Source organism: Notamacropus eugenii, chromosome 7, assembly GCF_028372415.1.
Source record: "Notamacropus eugenii isolate mMacEug1 chromosome 7, mMacEug1.pri_v2, whole genome shotgun sequence".
NCBI lineage: Eukaryota > Metazoa > Chordata > Mammalia > Diprotodontia > Macropodidae > Notamacropus > Notamacropus eugenii.
In genome coordinates this window covers 29,192,972-29,220,337 of record NC_092878.1, presented here as the reverse complement: position 1 = coordinate 29,220,337, position 27,366 = coordinate 29,192,972, and the positions used below count along the sequence as shown (strand labels likewise).

The 27,366-nt window shown below is 38.4% G+C and overlaps 1 protein-coding gene across 2 annotated transcripts in view; it reads left to right on the top strand.

The window, feature by feature from the left end:
* The window catches only part of TTBK2 (tau tubulin kinase 2), a 232,985-nt gene that overhangs the window by 194,072 nt on the left and 11,547 nt on the right, over nt 1–27,366 (top strand). The window lies entirely within an intron of this gene.

Here is a 27,366-nt window from a genome sequence, read left to right as displayed (position 1 = left end):
CTGCCCAAAACCTAATGATCTGTAGCCAAAAGAGGCCTCTATGATGATTTTTAACGCTTATGGCAAGAAAAGACTCCAGATTTGATAAGGACCCATGTCTTCTCTCCCCAGTAGTAGGAGTAGAGAAGTGGCACATTCACATCAGATATGTTCAGAGAAACACTAATTAAGTCATGGACCTGGAAAGTGTAAGCAAGTAACCTTTGGAGTTGGTATGTCCTGAGTAGTAATACAAGACTCTGTACATATGTTGGTATGTACATACCAACATGGTATCATAGGCCTGCTCTGACTTAGTGACTTCTACTTTTCTTTTGATGCCTTACAACTTAGTTTCCTTGATTACATTATAGTTTCCAAATGCTACTACCTCCCCTCCTAACCACTTGCTTGACACCCAGCTTGAGTAAATATACATATCTTTTTAATGATGAGTTTGTTTTTTGGTGTCACCTGTGACCCAGTATTCCCAGGCTCTGGGCTTACACAAATTGAGCTCATTTGGCAGCTTCTTAAAAAATATTGCTCTTTGTTTCATATTACCCTCACCCAGAATTGCCTCTTGGAAATATCAGATTATAGGTTAAATGGAGATATCCCATACAAACACTCAACGTAAAAATGCATGGGTATGGTTCAGGAGAGCCTTCATTTCATCACCACCACCACCACCCCACTGCTGAAAATATTATATAAAGGATTTTCAGTAATCCTTAAAGAAATATAATACTCCTCAATGAGTTCCAGCTTCTCTCAGTGCCTATATAGTGCCTCAGTTGCACAACAGCTTGGGGCTAGGACTCTCTTTGTGTGGGAAACACTTGAGTTTGCTAAGAAGCTAAGCGCCCAGCATTCTGGTGAGTTTCACTTCCCAAATGAGACCAATACAGGCATCTAGCCTTATGGTCTTATGATGACAGGTTGGACTTCCCCTGGAAGGGAACCACACTTGTTGCTGGAAAGTCAATTGGCCTTGAAATGTCCAGATAATTCACAGTAATAGCAAAGGGCAAATTCTAGGCCTTTTAGACTCCTGTGTTATGATCTAAACTCCCTGGCTGCTCCACCAGCCTCAGGAGGAAATGTCCTCCATTTTACATTCTCAGTCTCCTTTCTCTAAGAAACAGGTGCTGGCCAGGAACTCATCTTCTTTCTTTTAAAGGCTCGATTCCAGAACTCTTGAACTTGAGCTTTCTAGAGAGACAACCATGAAGCTGATGCTATTTAGGAAAAATCTGCTCATCTATTTAGGAGGCTGGAATTCAGGAACTCCTGCCACTTGGTCATCTCTTTCCCTTTTCCACAGATGCTATTTAATGGGCTGAGAAGGGATCCAAGGGATCCAGGAACTCTTAGACTGAGAGTCTGTGCAGCTCCCCTGTGCTCTCCGAGGCTACCCCGGGGGGCTTGGAATAGCAGCAGTCCTGCTGCTGATTATTACCAGCGTGTTTGAGTACTTTGGCCTAAGTTTTATTGCTATTTAAAGTTTTCCTCATTTATATCACTGTGGTAACTAGGTGTATCGTTAGTTCTAGTAGTTCTGTCTTGTTCACTTTATACAGGTTTCTCATTACTTTTCATTTTTCATATTCATTGTTCCTTATGGCCCAATAGTTTCAATTAATGTAATTTGTTTCACCATTCTCTAATTATTGAACACAGTTTGTCTTCAGTATTTTGTTAGTAAAAACTTTACTATGATGAATATTTTCATATGGGTAGATCTTTTCTTATTGTCAATTACTTTCTTAGGGTATAAATCCAGTAGCAGGATTACTGCATCAAAATGAAACAATAATTTTATAATTTTTCTTGCATCATTTCAGATTCTTTTCTAAAATAGTGGGACTAATTCCCATCTTCACTAACAGTAATTTTCCTTTTTTCCTGCATCTACCTCCAATATTGAATTTTTTTCATCTTGGCCAGTTTGCTAAGTGAGAGATGTGATCTGTTTACTTTTCCTGACACTGTATTGACCCAAGTCTTTCACAGTTGATTATCATTACAACATTACTGTTACTATGCAAAATGATCTTCCTGGTTCTTCTCACTTTACTTTGCATCTGTTCATATAGGTCTTGCTATGTTTTTCTGAAACCATTCCCCTTGCCATTTCTTATAGCACAGCAGTACTCTACCATAATTATATGCCACACCTTGTTTAGCCATTCCCATCTGATGAGCATCCCCTCAGTTTCCTATTCCTTACCACCATAAAAAGAGCTGCTGTAAATATTTTTGTACATTATAGGTCCCTTTCATTTTTCTTTGATCTCTTTGGGGTACAGACCTAGTGGTGGTGTTCCTGGGTCAAAGAGTATGCGCACTTTTATAACCCTTTGGGAATCGCTTCAGAATGATTAGAGCAGTTTACAACTCCACCAACATATTATGATGTACTTATTTTCTCACATCCCCTCCAGCATTTGTCGTCACTGGTAGGTGTGAGGCGGTGCCTCAGAGCTGTTTTAAATTGTTTCTCTACTCAGTAGTGATTAAAGAGTATGTTTTCATGTAACTCTAGATAGCTTAGATTTCTTCTGAAAAACTGCCTGTTCATGTGTTGTTGTTGTTCATTCATTTGAGTCATGTCTGACTCTTCATGAACCCATTTGGGATTTTCTTGGCAAAGATACTGGAGTGGTTTGTTATTTCCTTCTCCACCTCATTTTGCAGATGAGGAAGCTTGAGGGAAACAGGCTTAAATGACTTACCTAATGTCATATAGCTAGTAAGCGGTTAAGGTCAGATTTGAACTCAGGAAGATGAGTCTTCCTGACTCCAGACCCATCAATCTGTCTGTTGTGCCAACTAGCTATCGGTTTCATATCCTTTTACCATTTATCAATAGCTTTCTTTATGTAAATTTGATTCAGTTCTCTCTATTTTTGAGAAATAAGGCTTTTAATCAGAGAAATTTGCTGTAAAAAAAATTTATATTATACCATTATCTATGGTACCTTTTAGTAATACGTAGTTTCCCTGATTTCCTCTTATACTTAGGTCTATTTTTGCTTTTGCTTTGTCTGAAATGATGATTACTACCCCTGCCTTTTTTCTTACTTCAGGTGAGGCATAATAAGTTCTGCTCCAGCCCCTTGTTAATGTCCCAAACATGTTGTAAACAACATATTGTTGGATTCTGCTTTCTAATCCATTCTGTCTACTTCCATTTTTTGAGTGAGCTCATCCCATTTACATTCACAGTTATGATTATTTGCTATGTATTTCCCTCCATCCTTATTTTCTTTTGTTTATCCTTCTTTCTCTCTCTTTTTATCCTGTCCTTCCTCAAAAGTCTGTTTTGCTTCTGATTACCATCTCCTTTAATCTGCTCTCTCTTTTATCATCCTCATCCTCCATTTCTCATATTTCTTCCCTTCCAATTTCCCTTTTGGGTCAGAGGGATTTCTATACCCAACTGAATTTGTATACATATATTTTTCCCTCTTTGAAGCAATTCCCATTAGAGGAACAGTCAAGCATTGTCTATCACATTCCCATTCTCCCCTCCACTATAAAAGTTCTTCATTGCACATCTCTTTCAAGTGAAAAAGTTGTCCTATTTTACCTCTCCCTTCCCCCTTCTTTAGTACATCCATCTTTCTCACCTCTTCATTTATTTAGAGATCATCCCAACATAACTGACTCACAGCCATGCCCTCCCTCTTTATAGACTCATTCTAACTGCCCTAATAATGATAAAGTTCATCAGGTTTCCGTATAGGAATGCAAACAATTTAACTGTATTGTGAGTCCCTTATGATACGCTTTCATATTTACATTTTTATGCTTCTCCTGAGTCTTGTGTTTGAAAGTCAAATTTTCTATTTAGCTCTGGTCTTTTCATGAGGAATTCTTGAAAGTTCTCCAATTCATTAAGTATCCATTTTTTCTTCTGAAGGATTATACTTACTTTTGCTAGGTAGCTTATTTCTTGGTTGTAATCCCAGTTCCTTTGCCTTCCAGAATATCATATTCTAAGTCCTCAGCTTCTTTAACATGGAAGCCACTAAATCTTGTGTAATCATGGTTGTGGTTTCGTGATATTTGAATGGTTTCTTTCTGGCTGTTTGCAGTATATTCTCCTTGACTTGAAAGCTCTGGGATTTGACTATAATAATCCTGGGAGTTTTCATGGGGAATCTCTTTCAGAAGGTGTTCAATGGATTCATTCTTTTTCTATTTTACTCTGTGGATGGAATATATCAGAGAAGTTCTCCTTAAATGATTTCTTGAAATATGATATCCAGGCTCTTTTTCTGATTATGACTTTCAGGTAATCCAACAATTCTTCATTCATCTCTCCTCAAACTCTTTTCAGGTCAGTTGTTTTTCCAGTGAGATATTTCACATTTTCTTACGTTTCTTTCATTAAGTCATTAACTTCCACTTGCCCAGTTCTAATTTTTAAAGAATTACTTTCTTCAGTAAGTTTTTGTACCTCCTTTTCCATTTGACCTATTCTGTTTTTTAAGGAGTTGTTTTCTTCAGTGAATTTTTGTGTGTCTTTTACCATTAAGCTAGTAAGATTTTTAATGTCTTATTTTCTTCACTATTTTTTGTGCCTCTTCTACCATCCTGTTCATTCTCTTTTCATAAATGTCTTGCATCACTCTCATTTCTTTTCCCACATTTTCCTCTACCATTCTTATCTCTTTCTTTAACTTTTCCAGAAATATTTGTTGGACTGGGGTCCAATTAGCATTTTTCTTTGAGGCTTTGCATATAGCTCTTTCATGATATTGTCTTCTGAGTTTGTGTTTGGTCTTTCCTGTCACTGTAGTAACATTTTATGATCGGATTCTTTTTTTGTTGTTGTTTGCTCATTTTCCTAGCCTTTTTTTTTTTTTACTTTTAACTTTATGTTAAAGTTGGGCTCTGCTCACCTGAAGATGAGGAGGCACCGTCCCTCGCTTCAGGCCTTTCTTATTTTTGTTTTCCTAGTTACTTATGGAATCTGCAAGTTTTGGTGTTTCCAGGGTGGTGTGATTTGAGGAAAGGTGTGGTTACTGCTTTCCTCGTCTGTGCTCTGGTCTTTACCCTACTCCTCTGCAGCTGCAAGCACTAGCATTCCTCCCTGCCTTAGAACTGTGAACAGAGCTCCTGATCTCATGTGACCAATCACAAGAACTCCTCTGTCCTAGAACCATGACCCTGAAATGTGTGTGGACAATAGAGTTGCAAATCAGTGCCAGCTACACCCAATGTCAGCAGTGGGTCCCCTGTGATCTCTTTCAGATTAGTATTCCAACCTCTTTACCATCTCTGAACTGAGAGCTCCTGAAGCTGCAGCAGCTGCTATCTCACAGGCAATTCAAGGGCCCACCACTGGTGCTGCTGCCACATGGACTCCAGGGTTGCTGACCTCTCCCGATGACCTCCTAAATTGTCTTAGGCTGGAAAAATGTCTCACCCTGACCTTCTGTTGGCTCTGCCATTCCAAAATTTTATTTGAAGTGTTATTTTAATGTTGTTCAGAGGAGAATGATGGGAGAGTTCAACTGGTTGTTGCCTCTAATCTGCCATCTTGGCTCTGCCTCCTCCTCTCCCCACCTAGACTCACTTAGTTTTAAATCTCTAAAATACGCTTTTGATGGGGAGAATGTGATTCTATCAATTTGTTGTTTGTTATTTATTATACCATGTATTTCATATTGATTTGTGTTATTCACAAGCCCACTGTCTTTCCCAAAAAACTTTTCCCTCATTTTCCTGTTTTTCTTGGGGGCATTACTGCCCTTAATTGCTCAGGTTTAAAACCTTGGAGTCCTCTTATATTCTTCCCAGTTCCCCATTCCTTTTATACAGTTATCCCTTCCACATCATAACTTTCCCCATCGAAGTTTCTATATATCACAATTTGGCAAAAGATTCAAATAGGAATTTTTGGGGAGGTTTGCAGAAGCTGCAGATGACAAAGGCCAGCAGACAACACAAAAAAGTTTAGAAAACTCATAAATGCACAAAATATATGTACAGTAAAGTACAATATCAACCCAAATTTTACAAGAAAGTACTATAAACACCCCATAAAAGAAAAAGAAAAAAACTTCTTCTCTGGTACAAAGGGAAGGCCAAAATACTTTGCTCAGATTTTCCAGGTCCAGGGACCATGCCCCCAATCCCCATGATATGGAAGGGATAACTGTAGAATCGTTTGCCACATGTTATCATTTCTACTTCCATAATATTTCTCATGTCTGTTCCTTTCTTACCACTCATATGGCAACCACCCTGGCTCAGACCTTCATTAACTCTTGCCTAAACCGTTGCAATAGCCTTTTAATTGATCTTGCTTCCTCTAGTCAATCTCTTCTCCTTTCTGATTCATCCTCACTCAACACAGCTGCCACATTTATATTTCTAAAACATAGGTCTGATCATGCTACTCTCCAACTCAAGAAGCTCCAGTGGCTTCCTGTTTCTGGTGTCAAGTACAAGCTTCTCAGTTAAGCTTTTCAAGCTCTTCACAGTCCAACTGTAGCCTACCTTTCCAGTCTTACTACACTTCATCAATCTGTGTTTATAGCACTACTAGCCTATTTGTTACCTGTACCCAACATTCCATCTCTCCTCTCTGTGCCTTTGCACAGGCCATGTGAATGTCTAGAATACCCTCGTTATTTATGTCAGCCTAATAAAATTCCTGCCCTCTTTCAAAGTTGGGTTCAAGTGCTGTCCCCCAACAGGCGTGTCTGCTCACCTTTGCAGTTGCTAATAGCCTCTCCTTCCCTCTGCCAAAATTATTTTGCACTTATTGTATATTTTGTTTTTACTTTCTAGTTAAGCATTTCTGTCTCTCACCCCCAATCCCCAAAACATAAGCTTTTGAGAGCAGCAAATGTTTCATTTTTTTTATATTCCTAGAAACTAGTGCAGTACCTGGCATATAGCAGGTACTTAATAAATGCTGTTGGATGAATTGAAGGAAAACTAGGCCCAACCCTCCCTGGTACAGCTGCCTTCCTCTCCCTGCACCCCGACCTTCCAAGCCCTCATAAATTCTATGTAAATTCCCAGCTAGAAAAGTGAGTCATCCTGCTGTTCTCTCCAAAGAATACATCATACACTGACTCAGTGGCCTGGAATTATTGTACTGGGGCTCTTCTTTTGTCCAAGTGAAGTCCTAGGTAAGCCAGACTTTGAAATCTCCCTGAAAAAAAAAATGGAAAAGTACCTGTAATATCCCCAAGCAGGAGAGATAGGCTTAACAACAATGTTGTACATATGGATCATGAAAATGCACACAAATACAATTATGCACTACTCCTATTCCCCCTGAATCCCACACACACTCACATGCACACACTCACACTCACATACATCCATAAAACAGGCAGTTTTCATTATCCCACAACCATCTGGCAACCATACTTCTCATAACTCACCTTAAGGTCTCCAAACTGATTTTTTTTTGTGTGTTGGAGCCCATCTCCAAATGGAAGTCACTGCACAAATCCTGTTTGACATCTGGAATCATATTTAATAGATACTACCTCTTTAGGAGTCTCTACTTGCAGAATGAAATGCCCTGTGCTTCTCAATTAAGGCTCTTTTCAGATTCTGTTCTTAGGTTCATCTAACTGATGATGCTTGTACAACTTCTGTTCTCAATATTTTTTCTCAAATTTATTAAATTATTTATTTTCAGTTTTCAACAATCACTTCCATAAATTCCAAATTTTCTGTCCCTCCCATCTGCCTCCCTCCCCAAACAACATGTAGCCTTATATGGGTTCTATACATACATTCCTATTAAACACATTTTCACATTAGTCATGTTGCATAGAAGAATTAAAACGAATGGGAGAAACCATGGGGGAAAAACATAACAAAGGAGAAAATAGTCTGCTTCATTCTACGATCGGAGTCCACAGTTCTTTCTCTGAGTGTGGATGGCATTTTGCATCATGAGTCCTTTGTGAATGTTTTAGGTCCAGAAACAGTGCTCGAACACTGTGGCTGTTACTGCGTATCATGTTCTCCTGGTTCTGCTCACTTCAGTCAGCAACAGTTCATACAAGTCTTTCCAGGTTTTTCTAAAGTCCACCTGTTTGTCATTTCTTATAGCACAGTAGGATTCTGTTCCATACCACAACTTATTCATCCATGTCCCAGTGGATGGGCATGCCCCCAATGTCCAGTTCTCGGCCACCACAGAGAGAGCTGCTATCAGTATTTCTGCACATGTGGGTTGTTCTCGATGTTGTAAGTGAACTAGAAGCTCCCTTTTCTTCCCTGCTTCTCTGCCTTGTAGTTGTCTGCTGCCTTTTCCCTGCCCACTTTCTGACGGTTCTCTTACTCCCTCTGCTGTTTGTCCTTGTACAACAACCTTCAGCTCTGTTATTTTGGGACCTCTTAGGTTCCTCAGATTCCTCATCTGTGAAAGGTCAAGGTTGGACCAGATGATCTCAAAGATCTCGTCTCACTCTAAATTTATGATCCTGTGAATTCAGTCTGCAAGTTTGGTTCCTCAAATCATAATGTTGTACTTTGAAAGAAATACTTGTTTTTTCCTTGGCAAAAGTTTTATAAGGAACTTCCAGCTAAACCATCTGGATACTTATTTTCAAAGTTTACAGACTATTTTTTCTTTATCTCCTTGAAGTTGTATTCTAGAAATATGGCCAGGTGATTTAAAATCTGTGTAACAGTGCTTATACTACCTACCTCACAAGGTTGTTTGTTTTTTTTTAACTTTTAACATTCATTTTCACAAAATTTTGGGTTCCAAATTTTCTCCCCTTTTGTCCCCTCCCCCCACCCCAAAACACCGAGCATTCTAATTGCCCCTATCACCAATCTGCCCTCTCTTCTATCATTCCTCTCTGCCCTTGTCTCCATCTTCTCTTTTGTCCTGTAGGGCCAAATAACTTTCTATACCCCTTTACCTGTATTTCTTGTTTCCTAGTAGCAAGAACAGTACTCGACAGAGTTCCTAAAACTTTGAGTTCCAACTTCCCTTCATCCCTCCCTCCCTCCCTCCCCACCCATTCCCTTTGGGAAGGCAGTTAATTCAACATAGGCCATATGTGTGTAGTTTTGCAAATGACTTCCATAATAGTCGTGTTGTGTAAGACTAACTATATTTCCCTCCATCCTATCCTGCCCCCGATTGCTTCTATTCTCTCTTTTGATCCTGTCCCTCCCCAAGAGTGTTGACTTCAAATTACTCCCTCCTCCTGTTGCCCTCCCTTCCATCCTCCCCCCCACCCTGCTTATCCCCTTCTCCCCCACTTTTCCTGTGTTGTAAGATAGGTTTTCATATCAAAATGAGTGTGCATTTTATTCCTTCCTTTAGTGGAATGTGATGAGAGTAAACTTCATGTTTTTCTCTCACCTCCCCTCTTTTCCCTCCACTAAAAAGTCTTTTGCCTGCCTCTTTTATGAGAGATAATTTGCCCCATTCCATTTCTCCCTTTCTCCTCCCAATATATTTCTCTCTCACTGCTTGATTTCATTTTTTTAAGATATGATCCCATCCTCTCCAGTTCACTCTGTGCACTCTGTCTTTATGTGTGTGTGCATGTGCGTGTGCATGTGTGTGTGTGTAATCTCACCAACTACCCAGATACTGAAAAGTTTCAAGAGTTACAAATATTGTCTTTCCATGTAGGAATGTATACAGTTCAACTTTGGTAAGTCCCTTATGACTTTTCTTTGCTGTTTACCTTTTCATGCTTCTCTTCATTCTTATGTTTGAAAGTCAAATTTTCTTTTCAGCTCTGGTCTTTTCATCAAGAATGCTTGAAAGTTCTCTATTTCATTGAAAGACCAATTTTTCCCCTGAAGTATTATATTCAGTTTTGCTGGGTAGGTGATTCTTGGTTTTAGTCCTAGTTCCTTTGACTTCTGGAATATCATATTCCACGCCCTTTGATCCCTTAATGTAGAAGCTGCTAGATCTTGTGTTATCCTGATTGTATTTCCACAATACTTGAATTGTTTCTTTCTAGCTGCTTGCAATATTTTCTCCTTGACCTGGGAACTCTGGAATTTGGCCACAATGTTCCTAAGAGTTTCTCTTTTTGGATCTTTTTCAGGTGGTGATCGGTGGATTCTTTCAATATTTATTTTGCCCTCTGGTTCTAGAATCTCAGGGCAGTTTTCCTTGATAATTTCATGAAAGATGATGTCTAGGCTCTTTTTTTGATCATGGCTTTCAGGTAGTCCCATAATTTTTAAATTGTCTCTCCTGGATCTATTTTCCAGGTCATTTGTTTTTCCAATGAGATATTTCACATTATCTTCCATTTTTTCATTCTTTTGGTTTTGTTTTGTGATTTCTTGGTTTCTCATAAAGTCATTGGCCTCCATCTGTTCCATTCTAATTTTGAAAGAACTATTTTCTTCAGTGAGCTTTTGAATCTCCTTTTCCATTTGGCTAATTCTGCTTTTGAAAGCATTCTTCTCCTCATTGGCTTTTTGAACCTCTTTTGCCAGTTGAGTTAGCCTATTTTTCAAGATGTTATTTTCTTCAGCATTTTTGGGGGTTTCCTTTAGCAGGGTGCTGACCTGTTTTTCATGCTTTACTTGCATCTCTCTCATTTCTCTTCCCAGTTTTTCCTCCACCTCTTTAACTTGATTTTCAAAATCCTTTTTGAGCTCTTCCATGGCCTGAGCCCATTGGGTGGGCTGGGATACAGAAGCCTTGACTTCTGTGTCTTTCCCTGATGGTAAGCATTGTTCTTCTTCATCCTAAAGGAAGGGAGGAAATACCTGTTCACCAGGAAAGTAACCTTCTATGGTCTTATTTTTTTTCCCCTTTTCTGGGCATTTTCCCAGCCAGTGACTTGACTTCTGAGTATTCTCTTCACACCCACTTTGCCTCCAGATCCTCCCAGCCAGCGCTTGGGGTCTGAGATTCAAATGCTGCTTCCCAGCCTAAGGGCTTTTGGCGGAGAGAGGGCTGCTATTTAGTGTGAGATTAAGTTCAGGTGCTCAGGTGGGGGCAAGGCTGCCTCACAGGCTCATTTCCCTCAGGGGATTTATGCAGAGACCTTCAACAATGGATCTGAGCTCCTGCCTGCTTGGGGAGCCCTGGTCTGCTCCTGCCTCCGCTGCTGCCTCCCAAGGGGGCCTGAGTTATGGGGGCACCCCACTCCCCTCTCAGGAAGCCAAGAAGACCCTCTCACCAACCTTTGGGGCCCGTGGGTGGAGGGACCCACGCAGCCACTGGAGATTCTGTCCCTGGAGCCTGCTCGGCTCCGCTCCTCTCGGTGCCGCGCAGCCAAGGCAGGGCTGGGCTCTGCTCTGGTCCGGGGCGCGATGGACTTTTCTGGGCTCTCTGGAACAGAAATCTCCTCTGCTCTGTTGTTCTGTGGCTTCTGCTGCTCCAGAATTTGTTAGGAGTTCTTTTTTACAGATATTTTATGGGCTATGGGTTCGGAGCTAGCATATGTGTGTCTTTCTACTCCACCATCTTGACTCCGCCATCTTGGCTCTGCCCCCCCACAAGGTTGTTAAGAGAAGAAAACACTTTAGAAACAGTGTATAGTATTTATAAATGTGAGTTAATAGCAGCATGATCATTATTATTACATCATGATGGTTTAATTTGGGTTCTAATCTCTCCCAGGGATACAAATTCTTCCTTTACCAGGAGGATACTGTCATTCTCTTTAACCTAATATTTTCCTACTTTTAAATGTTTTTTTAATTCTATGCTTAACAAACATTAAATAGATAAACATTTCCAAATACAAAGTAGAACATAAAGAGAGGATTGCATATAAAACTGAATCTCTATTCTGTGCTGATTGGTTTTTTAAAAGTATATACTTTCAGAATTGTCCTGCCTGTCTTTGCTCCTCTGAACTGTCTCCTATACCACTTTGTGCACTTTTCAAAGTGTTTCAGTAGTCTTCTATTTTTTTTAAATCTGTCACTCCTCCCTTCCCTTCCAACTCTTTTCCCTAAACTAAAACTAGAAAGGGGAAAAAACATAACATACTGGCATAGTCAAGCAAAAATATCCCATTGGCCATGTCCAAAAATGTGTCTTTTTCTGCAACTTGAGTCTGTCACGTCTCTTTCAAGCATGTGAGTAACATGCTTCATCACAGGTCATCTGGAGGCTTCATTAGTCTTTGCATTGATCATAATTTCAAAATTGCCCCTTTTTTATAGTATTGTCATTGTGTAAATTGTTCTCTTAGATTTGCTCGCCTTGCTTTGTATCTGTTCTAACTTCCCAGGATTCTCTGAAATCATCTCTTTCATCATTTCTTAATGTGCAATAATATTCTGTTCCATTCATATACCATGTTTCAGTCAGCCAGTCTTCCAATTGATGAGTACTCTCTTACTTTATTAGTTCTTTGCTTTCCTTTAAGAGCAGGAAATTTGTTTCACATGCTACTATTCTGCCCACCCCGCCTGTTCCCCTGGTGAGATTGATGTATTTCTACACCAAACTGTGTATGTAATCGTGTGTGTGTTCAGCCTTCCTTTGTCCATTTCAGATAAGAGTACATTGCATCTGATGTGCACTGCTACCATACCTTCCTTCATGTTTTTGATATATTCTCCCCATTCACCTCAGTTACACCAAATAGGAGCATCTAGTCCTTCTTCCTCTCTGAATCTCAGAGATCTAGAAGGACCCCAGGAGGTGTGGGAGAAACAGCAACCCAGGTCAACCTGGGCAACTAACTACCCCACCCAAAAGCCTATCAAGAGGCATAGTCTGGGTCTGGCCCAAGAACTAAGGCATGAAAGAGGAATATGGCAAAGAAGATACAGACCACTATCAAGAATTGTAACAGATCCAAAAACCCAGCGTAGCAAGAGAGAATGACTCCATAACAGCCTTAAGCAGAGACTCAAAGGAAACAGCTTATTTTCCCCAAGGATTACATGAATACCTGGAAAAAAACTAAGTAGGAGATTAAAAAATAAAATAAAATTCTGGAGGAAACAAATAGAAAATAAATAGCTTAAAACAAAAAGTGATAAACTTTAGCCAGACAGCAGACTCACCCTCTATGATATCTCAGGTCACAGCGCAAGAGGCCTTGAAGCCCCTGTGCCTCCTGTGCCCCAGTCTGGGTGCTCCCTTGCCTGGACTGTTCCCAGACTGGGAGGGCAGAGCCTTCAGCTTGCTTTTTGCCTTCAGATACAAAACCTTTCAGGCTGTAAATGTCTCTAGCCAGCCTCTAGTCCTGGCTTTGCCAGCAGCTCCCTTTCCTGTTGTTTGTACCCTTCTGGATGGCTTTTTGTGTAGTCCTGGGATGGGAAAATTCATTTATTAGAGTGCTTATTGCATTTCATGATCATTATTTGGTTTGTGCTGAAGTGGGTGTGGGGAAACTGAGCTACCTGCCTCTCTTGCCCAGAAGTCTCCTTTTATTTTCACCTAGAGTAGAGGGCTGAACCAGATAATCAAGGCACTTAAAGCAGTGCCTTATGTGTGTATTTGTTGTATTAAATACTACATAGATGCCTAGTTAATATCTGTGGAAATGAATTTATTATTTCTTTAGGTCAGAGTGAACATTTATAAAAGCAGTCCTACTCTTTAAGGTGGTCATTTTGTTGTCAGGACTGTGCTCTGAAAATGTTATCAAAAATGAAGTATCTGCTGAAGGATTTTCATAACATCATTAGTGTAATAGCAAAAAAAAAAAAGCAACCTGGAAAGAACTTAAACATACATCAACAGAGAAGTGGTTGAGAAAGTTAATGGGACGCTATAATCCAGCTAAGGCTGACAAGTATGAAGGATATGAGGAAATATGGAAAGACCTTTAGACCAGACAAAGTGAAGTAGAAAAAGGATAGAATCAAGGCAATGGAGTACACACTAATTACAACCCATGTAAAAGGACAAGTGAATGGGACAAAGAATCCTGGTAAAAATTTAGAAGTACTATTTGAAAAGTTATGGCATTTTATAGATTTAAACTCATTTATCTGTATGTAAATAGGTAAAAAAGCAAGGTTGATCATATTGATACTTAATGCTGTTTATGATAAATTATTTGAATAAAAATAATTTCCAAATCCTCAGCTCTGATTAGATGTTTCTTCACCTTCTTCTTCTTCTTCTTCTTCTTCTTCTTCTTCTTCTTCTTCTTCTTCTTCTCCTTCTCCTTCTCCTTCTGTCTTAGCTTTAATTAGAATATTTCAAAAAACAAGTTGCTTTATTTGCAAATTTGGAAAATTGTGATGATCAAATTACATACATTTTCATTCTAAAGAATTATTTTTATGATAACACTTATGATAAATATGAGGGTATCTTAAAATATTCTGCAGTAAAAGCTATTAAAATGGGTAACACAAAAACATTAAAATATAGTAACCACATTAAATTAGCATCATAAAACTTTCAAACGTAATTTAAATTCCAGTTATTTGTCATCATTATGTAGTGAGTCTTCTATAGACCTTTGCTGTTGAATTACACTTGAAAAAGTACTGATAATCATTAGTACTTGTGAATAGTTCACATTTGTTAGCCTGAAATATGGCACACTGAAAGGTAGATAAATGTGAATGACTAGTTGAAGGGAAATTGGTTTAATTCACTTACACTGAGAATATGTGGTGGTGAAATTTGCTGGATGTTAAGCACGCTTTTAAGGCAGTATACAGCATGGACTTATAAGATCAGGCTGAGACTAAGCTTTCGTTATAGAGAATCACAGAATTTAAAAGACAGAAGAGAATTTGACAGTCATCTAATTCAACTCATACCTGCAAAAGAATCCCCATTACAGGCTTCTCTACCTCCTTACTAGCAGCCTTCCCATCCTGGAGATGCCTCTGCCCTGGGGCCCATTCTTTTCATTGGTGAGTTTCTACCCTGGACCAGCATTTCCTTAGGTGGCCAGGCCATGTTCACTTGTTTCTTGAACTTCTCCACCGCCTCTCACATAGACTGTGCTCCCCTCCCCTTTCCCATTCTCCTTTATGTGCTATCTTCCCCTTCTTAGAACTTAAGCTCCTTGAGCTTAAATTTGCTTATATTTGTATTTGTTTTGCATTTGTATCCTTAGTGCTTAACACACTGGCACATAGTAAGTGCTTTCTCTTTCTTTTTCCCTTTATCTCTTTTTGTCAACCAGTCAGTCATTAAGCCTCTGCTTAAAGATCTTCAATAAAAGGGAATTCACTACTTCCTCCTGAAGCAACATTGCATTTATGATCAGTTCTAGTAGTTAGAAAAATTTCCTTACATATTTACAACTTATGCCTATTGCCCACCGTTCTGCCTCTGGAACTAAAGAGAACAAAACCAAATCCAATCCTTCCTCCATATCATAACACTTCAGATACTTAAAGACAACTCTTATGTTCCCTTTGAGTAGTCATTTCTCTAACAGACTTGAAGACCTTCCCCATCCTGGTTTCCCTCTTGCATATTTTCCATTTAATCAATCATTCTTAAACTGTAGTGTCCAGAATTGAATATAATACTACAGATGTGACCTTCCCAGAAGGACCATTACATATTTCTGAAAGCAGTGCCTCTTTAATACATCCCAAGATCCCATTATCCCATTAGCTTTGCAGGTTGCTGTATTATTCTGTTGACTCATAATACACTTGCCTAAAATCCCCCAATTTTTTCCTGACAAAGATACTTCTATCTCGTAACTTTGAAATTGCCTTTTGAACCCAAGTGTAAGCCGCAGAAGAAGTGTAAAGCAGCCCAGAAGTGTAGAAGTGAAGACAAACAAGAAAGGGTAGTATTGGCACGACCATATGAAGCTTGAGGCATGTTTTAAGAGTCCAGCAATCTGTACATGGTAGAGCAGGGTTTCATGTGCAGTCTTCTTTTTTGTTCTGTCTATGGAAATGTTCACATTTTCACATTTTTAACTATACGTTTATTTCTATTAAATTTCATCTTACTGGATTTTAGCTTAGTGTTCTAGTCTGTCAAGGTTTGGAGCCTAAGCTTTTCAAACAGTATGATAGCTGTCCTTACCTTTGTGTTGTTTGTCATTTTTTCATGTCAGTGCTAAAAACATCAAATGACACCGGATTAAGCACAGATCTTTGGAGTGCCCCATTGGAGACCTTCCACATTGACATTAAACCACAGATGACTACTCTGAATCTGACCATTTAAACAGTTCTAGATCTTAGTGTGTGTTCCTCTAGCCTAATTCTTTCTTCTCCACAAGAATAGCTTGAGATATTTTATTAAACAACTAAAATCTCAGCAAAAGCATTTCCCCTAATTCATTAGTTTAGTAACTCTTTCAAGAAAGCAAATAATGTTTATTCTGGTATGCCCTGTTTTTGATGAAGCTATTTTGACTCTTTGTGATTACTGCTACCTTTTCTAGATGATAACTAATCATCTCTTTAGTCTTTTCCAGGTGTCCAAGTAAAGCTTACTTGTTTATAGTTTGAAGGCTATTCAGTAATTTTTCAGAGGCACTTACCCTTTCATGTCTGCACTATCTTCCCCAATGCTTCACAGTCTTTCAGACATTGCTGATGATGGCTCTTCATTGCATCTGCTAGCTGTTCAAACCCTGAAGGAAGAAGCTCATTTGGCTCAAATGACTTGATTCCATCAAGGGCAGTAAGCTGAAATGTCATTTTATTATCCTGGATATCAACTCTATTTAAGTCACTTTTGCTCTGACCATTTTGTTCCAAAAGTCATTCTCTTTGTCCCAGAAAATGGGGAAACCAAATGACTCAGCCTTCTTTGTGTTGTTCGTTATCACAGTGTCATCCAACTTAAGCAGTAGTCAGTCCTATTCCTTAATTGATTCTTCTGCCCCACAAGAACTAAAACAAAAAAGAAACTTGAAACATTTTTGTCATCGTTATCTTTCCTTAATAACTTCAGCTCATTCTCAGCCTTATTACCCCTCAACATGTTTTTATAGGGTTGTGCCATACGTTGGTATTTATCCTTTTATCTTCCCCTTGCTCTTGTTGTCTGTACATATCTTTTAAAAATCTAGGATGTGTGTTATGTTCTCTATAAATCTAAATTAATTTCTTCATACAACTTTTATTTATTCTCAGTGAAACTGTTTCCTTTTGTGTCTTTAGGATTTCCATCCCACTTGGGCTAATTTTTCCCTGTAGAATTTTTAGTCCATAGGATCCTACTTGTCATTTCCCTGCGTGCTTTGAAATTTCTTCTCCTCAAATCCAGTTTGCATGTTGAACTATTATTAATCAAACTCTAGGTGCTTCCCCCCAAAAAATTCCCCACCACTTCTACCCCCCCAACTAGTTCCTCTCTTTTAGAGAGAGTCCCATCCATAATAAAATTTATGTTATTGATTTATCTACCTTAGTTATCATTAAAGCAGGTCAGGCAGTTATTAGCTGTTCTGATTTTGACAGGAAGAATATTCCCACAGATGTCTGAGTAGTACAAGTATCCTATCACTTCTGGTTTAGACTTGTGTTCTGTTTCCCACAATCCTCATCTGTTTCCTCTTTCTGTAGACTCCAATGTCAAAATAACTGATTTCTGTCTCCATTGATCTTCATCCAGATACTCTCCACTACCCCACACTGGTTACAGGATTTCATTGCATGAATAGACTTTCTTAATATTCAGTACTTACCCTATCCCTACATCCCCTTTTACTCATTCTCTCTCTTTAAATAAAGTATAATTGTTGTTAGGGGTAGTACTGCCTCAGCCCTGTTCAAATTTGATGTTAGGATGAAATGAGGCACTTGTAATTTAACAAAACAAGATCTACTTAGTCATAACACAGAAAGGATAATCAGCAAAAATACTCTAGCACTTGACTTGGGTAGACACAGCTTATGTGGAAACTATCCTGGTTAGCAAGGCAAGGTACGATGACTTGAGTGGTCTTGGAATATCTGCCAAATCTGAAGGGCCCCAGCTCCATGTGGCTAGGCCGTTTTATGCCTTTAAGTGACGAGGAAGCCACATCAGTAGTCAGAGACTACCAAGAAGCTTAAGTCAGCATACAGCGTGAGTCTTGGCCCTTTAAGCCAATCAAGTTTTAGGGATAGCATCGTCACCTTTTAGGGAATATATGTTGCAGAAAGAAGAAACCCTGGTTGACATGTGTCCTGTCATGTTCATCCAAAAACATGTTACAGTCATGGATTTCATACCACCAATTGGGTCTGTGAAGTCAAATTTGTCTCTTTGTATCAGGACCTGCAATTTATCTTACTTGTTGCCTAAACTCTATGGGTCTTTGTGCGTAAAAATTGGACACTATAGGTCTTATTGCTTGTACTTTGGGGAGGGGGGGTTCGTTTCCTGCACTCTTCTGGATGTCTTAACTGTGATTCTTAGTCCTTCATTATAGCCACTTTTTATGGAGTTTAGCTTGGTGTATATGTGGCGGGGGTGGGGGAGTGTATACATATATATATATCCACATATAGGGTGTCATAAAAGTTTTAGTGCAGTTTTAATCTATTAAAGCTTTTAAAACTAAACTAAGACAGAGACTTCTGGGTTATATGACCAGCAAGCTAGAAGATTAGATATTTTCTTGAATACTCACAACCTTTCAGACGTGTCTAAAATAGCAAATAGGTGCCAGAGATAAAGCAGTTAAAGCTGTCTGCATAACTTAGGACAAGGCTTCTTAAACTTTTTCCACTCACAACCCTTTCAGTACTTCTTAAACTGTGGGTTGCAACCCCATAGCTGCCTAGGACACCAGAAACTCAAACAAGGCAAGAATTTGATTAACTAGCAACAGAGGAGGTTAATCCCTAACCCCTAACATGCTGCCCATCACATATTCAGCAGGAAGGCTACACAGTCTGATCTAAGCAGTTTGCAACAGAAAGTGACTCTGCACTCTAACACTTCCCTCCTCTTCTTCTCTGTGCCTAAGAAATCAAATGGCAGAAATGTTGTCAGACCACAATAGTAGTGTGGCAGTTCTCTACGCTGTAACAGAGTTCAGCCAAAGAACAGAGAGAAGGGGGCAGGACCTTTGTGACCGTGATTGTGTGGCACTCCACCAAGCTTGAGAAGCCTAGTATCCAGCTGGGACTAGTTCTATCCCCACCGGAAGTCATTTGAGGCAGACTTAGCTACAGCTGGTAAACTATAAATTACATGGAATGGGAGGAAGCTTTGAGATCCAGCCCCCAGGAAACTACCATCAAAAAAAGGCACAAAGTAAATAAAAGGGGAAAATTAAAAAAAAAAAAAAAGACAAGACTGGAATTACAGGAGGAAAAAAATCCAAAGACCTTGATCATCAGCAAATAAACCATGGGGAAGATATTAATAACAGGAGAGGAAATGGCTCCCAGACCAGGGAAGAGAGTTCAGGCATCTAGGAATAAGTATTGCAAGAAAAAGAAAATGAATCAATACCTAATGAGGCAGAGAACCCTGTAGATTCCCAAGAGAGCATGGAACAGAGTAGGATGTTCCTGAATGGTTTAAAAAAGAAATAAGAATTGTGAAAGCAGAATTTATATTTTGCATAGCAGAAAGAATTGGTAGAGTAGAAAAACTTGAATCTATGGTGGCATGTCTCACAAAAGAAATAAAGCTGAAAATCTGAATGCATGGAAATAAAGGGCAGTCTGAAAAAAGAGAAATAAAAGTAAATAGTATTAAATACAGCAGCATGATCTCAGTGCAAGCACAACTTACTGATCTTGAAGACAGGATAATTTAAGGGTCAGAGATCTTCCAGAAATACCCAGCAAGTCAAAAACCCTGAGCTCATATTGCAAGAAATAAAACAAAAAAAGCTGCAGAACTTCTGAGCCCAGAAAACAAAGGGTCATTTTAAAAATCCACAGATGACCACCAGGAGAAAAGCAAACAAACAGACAAAAACACTTTATGCCTCACCTCCAAGACGTTGTAGCCATTCGATTTCCATTGACAAACAACAAATTTGCAAATGTCCAGGAAGAAGACTCTCAAATATAAAGGAAAAGAAATGTGAATAATGGAAGACTCTTATGTACCTATGATAAACAACGGGAGAGCATGGAATAATGTATTCCAAAAAGCAAAGAAGCTTAAAATGAAGTCTACCCTGCAAATCTGAGCATAACTATAAATTTTTAAAACTGAAAGTTCAATAAAAAGGGGTATTTTAAACATTCCTAGGACAAAAGTCAGACCTGAAGAAATTATTTCTCAAATACTCCAGGCAGTAGAAATGTAAGAAGGCAAACAAATACTGTTACTAAGAGAACAACAACAAAAGGAGATCATTATGAGATTACTTTCTAAATGAGGAAACAAGGGTGAAAGCAGAAGTCAAGTAAAAGTGATGGGGGGGTGGGGTGCGGGGGAAGACCTGAAACCCCATGGATTAAATCTCACAACATCCTGCCTACAGGTGCATCAATGTTTTCTGCGGGTCCAAGTTACAGAAAGGGAGGGTATATGTAAGGGGTGCGAGGGAAAAAAAGACAGAAGGGAATATGTGACGTACCCTAATTAAGTCGAAGGCTAGCAATGAAGGGAAAACAATTCCTGTAGTATCTGTCAGTCAACAAACATTTATTAAGCACCTACTGTGTGTCAGGCACTATGCTAATCTCTGGAGATACAAAAAGAGGCAAAAGAGAGTCCCTGTCCTAAAGGAGGTCATGCTCTAAAGGGGGAGATAACAAGCAAACAAGCATGTACAAAGAAGTTATATACAGGACAAATAAGAAAGAATTAACAGAAGAAAGGAAGATGCTAGAACTAAGAGGATGGGGAAGGACTTCCTGTAACAGTTGGGATTTTAATTGGAACTTAAAAGGAGTCAGGGAAATCCGTAGTCAGAGATGAGTAGGGATCCCTCCCCCCATCCCAGCATGGGAGATAGCTGGAGAGAATGCCCAGAGCTGAGAGGTAGTGTCTTTTTCATGAAACAGACAGGAAACCAGTGTCACTGGATCAAAGAGTACATGGCAGGGAGTAAGATGTAATGAGAATGGAAAGATAGGAGAGGGCTAGATTATGAAGGGCTTTGAGTGCCAGACAGAATATTTTTAATTTGGATTAGATCCTGGGAGCAATAGGAAGCCACTGGAGTTCACTGTGTCTGTGTGTCTGTATGTCTGTGTGTGTGTTGGGAAGGGAGGGTAGATAGTCAGATCTGTGCTTCAGGAAAATCACTAAATAGAGATGGATTGGAAGGGAAGAGACATGAGGCAGGCAGACCCACCAGTAGGCTATTGCAATATTTCAGATATGAAGTGAGGAGGGCCTACACTAGAGTGGTGGCGGTGTCAGAGGAGAGAAGGGGACATATTCAAGGGATATTGCAAAGGTAAAATCAACAGCCTTGACAATAGCTTAGATAGAGGGGAAGAGAGATAGTGAGGAATCAAAGGTGATACCTAGGTTGAAAGCCTGAGGGACTAGGAGGGTGGTATTACCCTCTACACTAATGGAGTGGAGGGCAGAGTTCAGGAGAGAGAGTAAGTTCCATTTTGGACATGGTGAGTGAAGGTCTGAAAGGCATTTGAAGATATGAGATTGAAGGTGAGCAGAGAGATGGGGGCAGAATAAATAGATTTGAAAATCAGCAGCATAGAAGTGGTGATTAATTCATGGGAGCTGATAGATAGAGGGAGAGAGGATCCAGCGCAGAACCCTGAGGGACACCTATGATTAGAGAATGTGATGAGAAATGGTCAAGATAAGTGGGAGGAGAACTAGCGGAGCGTGGTGTATCAGGAAGGAGAGGGTGACCATCATCACGTGCATCAAACGCTGCGGAAAGGTCAAGAAGAATGAAGATGGATAAAATGTCATTGGATCTGGAAACCACAAGATCCTCAGTAACTTTGTAAAAGGCAGTTTCAGTGGAATGATAAGGTCAGAAGCTGGATTGTAAGGGGTTAAGGAGAGAATGAGAGGAGAGATAGTGGAGGCCTCTGTTGTAGAGGGCCTTTTCAAACAGTTTAGTGAGGAAAAAAGAGATCAAGTAAGGATTTTTTTTTCAGCATGGGAGAGATATGAGCAAGTTTGCAGGCCAGCACTAGAAACAAATGGAAGAAGCTTAACTTTCATAATTTAAAATGGGAATGATTAAACAATCCAATTACATTTTTGAAAGTGATAGATTGGGTAAGAATACAAAGTGCCACAATTTGTTGTCTGCAAGAAACACATTTTAAAAAGAAAGATGTAAACAGAGTAAATATAATGCTAGAAAAAAATTTCCATTCATTACATGAATCTAAAAAAGCTAGAGTTATAATCATGCTAACAGACAAGGCAAAAATGCATTCAAAATATAGAAGAATATCATCAAAGAACCTACTTTATGTTGAAGGGGGAACCATAGAAAACAAACCAGTAATATTAAACTTATCTGCTCCCAATACCTTAGCGTCTCAATTCATAAAGGAAATATTAACTAAAATTCAAGAAGTTTAGACAGTGCACAATTGTGACAGGAGATTCCAGTGCCTTCCCAGTTTTGGATAAATCTAACAGAAAGATAGACAAAAGAGAAAACAAAATTGAACAAATTGCTAGAGAAACTAGTGCTAAAAGCCATGTGGCATCTTCCGAATGAGACTACAAAAGAATATACATATTTTTCAGCGCTAATGTAATATTTATAAAAACTGATCATGTGTTAGGGCATAGAGATATTGCAAAAAAAAGAAACCTAAGAAGCAAAAATAGTAAACACATCCTTTTCAAATGATAATGCAATAAAAACAGTAATTAGTGCAGGCACCACAAACAAAAGACAGACCCAAATGAAGATTTAACAATGAAATCCCAAATAATGAGTGAGTGAAAGAAGAAACCATAGAAGCAGTTAGTGAGGATGTGAAAATTACAACGATGAAACATACAAAAATTTCAGGGCTGTAACTAAAGCAGTCTTTGTGAAAAAAATAATTTCTCTACAAACATGCCATTACCAAATGAAAAAGGAAAAAATTAATTAACATCCATCATTAAATATAAGAAGACCAACAAATAAACAAATGTAAAATAAATGCAAAAAAGGAATTATTAAAAATTAGAGGAGAAATGGACAAATGATACCAAAAAGACTATGGAAAAGATAAAAGTAAAAGCTGATTCTTTGAAAAAACTAGTAAAATTGACAAACCTCTGGTCAATCTGATTAAAAACAAGTTCAAAAAAATCAAATTAGCAAAACAGCAAATGAGCAATGTGATATCTCAACAAAACCAGAAGAAATAAAAGAGAACTGTTGTTCATTTAGAACCAACGCTTTGTGATCCCGTTTGGGGTTTTCTTGGAGTGGTTGGCCATTTTCTTCTCCAGCTCATTTTACAGATGAGGAAACTGAGACAAACAGAATTGAGTGACTTGCCCAGGGTCACACAGCTTAGTAAGTGAATGGGGCTAGATTTGAACTCAGGTTTTACTGATTCCAGGCCTGTTATTCTATCCGCTGTGCCACCTAGCTCCTTGGCAAATAATAATAATAATTTTATACACAGTTGTATGCTAAAAAACCTTCAGACACACACACTGAAAGGAATACTTTCAAAACTATAGAATACCAAAATTAACAAAAAGCCAAATAGAGATCTTAAATACCCCAACCTCAGAAAAAGAGAACTAGCTGGGAAAAAATTGCTAAAGCAAAAAACTCCTGATCCTGATGGATTCACAGGAGAGTTCTATCAGACTTTTAAAGAACAGTTAGCACCCATATTACACAGATTATCCTCAAAAATTGTGAAAGAAAGCACCCCACCAGATTCTTCTTAGTACAAGTCCTGACATCCAGACCAGGAAAGGATAAAGCATAGCACAACTGTAAACCAATACCATTAATAAATATCAGTTTAAAAATTTTAAACAAAATGCTATCAGACTGCAGTGATTTACCCAAGAAATCATTCACTGTTACCAAGCTGAATTAATACTAGGGATGCAAGGATGTTTTAATATTAGGAAAATTATCAGTGTAATCATATTAAAACAAAAAACTCCAAAACTGCATTATTATCTCAATAAATGCAGAAATAATCTTTGACAATGTATAACATCTATTGAGGTGTTTATCCTCTATGGGTACAAAGGGAACTTTTAAAAATAAGCATCTATATAAAAGCAAAAGCAAATATTGTATGCAGTGCAGATACACTAGAACCTTTTCCAGTAAATATGAGAGTAAAGCAAGGATGACCTCTCTCTCTACTATTTATTATTTTATGTAGTTGTAGAAATGCTAGCAATAGTAATGAAACAACAGAAAGAAATTAAAGGCATAAAGATAGGCACTAAAAGAAATAAAACTATCCCTATTTCCTGATAATATGATGGCTTACTTAGAGAATCCTAGGGAATCAGCAAAGTTACTAAGATAATTAATAGGTTCAGCTAAATTGCAGGCTACAAAATAAACCCTCAGAAACCAACTGCATATCCACATAATAATAAAATTCAAGGGACATTAATAGAAAGGAGAGTCCCATTCCAAGTAACTATAAAATTTATGTAAAAAGCTTGGAGATCAATCCACCTAAGCACATCTCTTTAGTCTTTTTTTGATGTATTGATAATTATGCTGGAAGTTTTCCTCTGACTTTAACAATACCATTTGTTAAATGGGATGACTCTCTGAGAGAGAAAAAGAAAGAGATATTGGAGAAACTATGGTGATGTGAAGAAATAAAAGGCATCAGTTAAAAATTTTTTAATTAAAAAAACTGTACTAAAACTTTTGCAACATTTTATATTTAGCCATTTTTCTCCTTTTCCCATCTTTTTCAGATTGGAGTCCTTTTAACTTGATTTCTATCACACCAAGCAAATGTATTCTTACTAGCCTTTCATAAGCACACTCTATACCTGATTAGCAAACAGTCACTCCTATATTTTGATTTATAGAGAGAATACTAGATTTCATCTCTTGAGTTGTTGTATGGAGAAGAGAAATTACAGAAAAGGTCAGAATGAACAGGAATGAAGAAAACTGATGAGAACTGAAATGTACCGTGAAAACTATTGGCACAAATTGGCTGTTAACCATGGAAGAACACAAAAAGTTATGTATAAACTTTGGTGGTGGCTATTTTATAGGTAGATAAAACAGGAAGAATCTGGGGATTGAAATGCCAGGCAGAGGGGGCATATTTCCTCTGTATGGTGTCAGGGCAATACACACAATCGCTTCAGCTAAATTCGTTACTGAGCATTAATTCCCAGTTATTAGATACTTTGAACAAAGGCAACTTTGAACAAAAATGGCTATATAGACTAATAGGTACTAGTCTGTCTTGTCAAGCAACTAAAAAAAATGTTCTTCCTTTACTCTTTTCCAAAAAGCTTAATTGAAGAAAGTGAGGAAGAAGAAAAGGGGGAATAAAAAGAAATTTGGAAAAACAGAAAATTATAGGCATGCCCTGCTATCCAGTTGTATGAAAACAATGTTACAAAGGAACATGTTCATGGAAGCTGTATTACATACTTAATAATATCCAAGTTTTCATGGTGTTTTACAATATGTAATAGTGTTTTCTCAAGACAGCATGGGGTATGGATTGGGGGGAAGAGGGAGTATGAACCCAGTCTCAAAGAGGTGCCATAGTTTGAGCAAAGTTACTGTGGGTGTATATCACTATGCTAAAGGGAGAGAGAAGTCAGCTCATGGAATTGATCATCCCCTCTTACGCTAAACAAAGGGTAGCTTAAAGCAGTCAATAGAACCAGAAATCCAAAGTTGTAAGAGACTCTAGCAGTTGCCCAGTCTCACTCTAACCGAAAGCACGAATCTCCTAACATCTGACAATTTGGGATACACTCTCTCTTTGAAATCCTCACATCTTAAGGAGCACACTAATCCCCATTTTGTTTTACGAAAACTCTAATGACTAATAAGTTTTTCCTCATAATATCCTAAAATCTATTTCTCTGTAGTTTCCACTCATTGGCTAGACATTGCCCTGTAGGCTAATGTAACATTTTTTCATTAATCAACATTTTAAGTTATCATCAACCACTTCCAAATATATCTACTAGTTCACATCTCCTTTTTTAAAAATGTGTATTTATTTGCTTATTTACTCATTTTAGAACTACTGAAGCTCAGAGTTGGGAAGGGACCTGAGAAGACATCTAATCCATCTTGTACCTAAAGTAGAATCCCCTCTACAACACGTGCCCACAAATAGCCATGCAGCCTTTGCTTGAAGACCTCTGGGGTGGGGAGCCCACTACTGACGGCAATCCAATCCACATTTGGACAAGATACCAAAGATTTTCTTTATGTTAAGCCTAAAATTGCCTCTCTGAAACTTTCATGCAAGTAGAACAAATGTAATCCCTATTATATATTATATAGCCTTTCAGATACTTGAAAACAGCAGTCCTTTCCTTCCATTCTTCCCAAGCCTTTTTTTTTTCTTTAAACATTTCAACATCATCCTTCAACAAGTCTACCTTGGGAATGATGTTGTGGCTTTTCAGTATCTTGGTTGCCTTTCCCTGGATGGATTCCAAACTATCAATATCATTTCTAATATGTAAGGCCCACAACTGAACATAATAATACATCAGTTTCTGACCATTCTATTTAATGTCATTCTATTTAATTAAATGTTATTTTAGTTGACTATGATTTCTCCTATGAATGTATTTTTATAGTAAGGTCTTTGTAGTACAGAGTAGAGAAGATTAGGAAGATTTTGAGAATGTGCAACAAATAAGAGTAGATGAAGATGAAGACAAAATATTGCTGGGACTGAGAAAATTATTTGGAAAGGATATAAGGGAGGGGAGGAGTGGGTACCTTGTGGGTAATAAAGTAGGGCAAGTCTTTCCTTAGTCTGGCATTACCTCAAGTTCTCTTCAGAAACCCCTTCTTTATAGCAGGAGCCTGGATTCCTTTCCAATATATCCCCACTGGAGAAAGTCTTCTTTGAGTGTATTTCAACAGCACTCTTCTATGAAAACAATACTACATATGTTATAATGGAGAAATAAAGTGAAACTGGGTACCTGCCAGCATAACCTCAAATACAAACAAACAAGATGAGAAGTAGAATCCCAAATAAAATCATAAAATCAAAGTAATTCATATTTTGCTAAAAGACAAAAATTTAACGTAAAAAATTGTTTGCTTTCTACATGCGCTCTTCTGATCTCTAAGTTTGAATACTTAGGTTCACAACCACAGAGTCTTCCTCAGTCCCTTATCTTCCTCACTCTACATAACCAATCACTTGCCAAGGCATGCCAGTTTTACCTCCATAGCATCTCTGACATCCATCCCCTTATACCTCAAGCCCTTGTAAACTCTTGTCTAAACTAGTGTATATTGAGTGAAACAATGTGAACATAAGTGTATACAAGACACATATCTTCATTTATCGTTCTGCCTCCAGTCTCTCCCCTCTTCAATTCATTCACTTTACACAGCTACCAAAATGATTTTCCTAACACAGAGATCTTAAACCCTA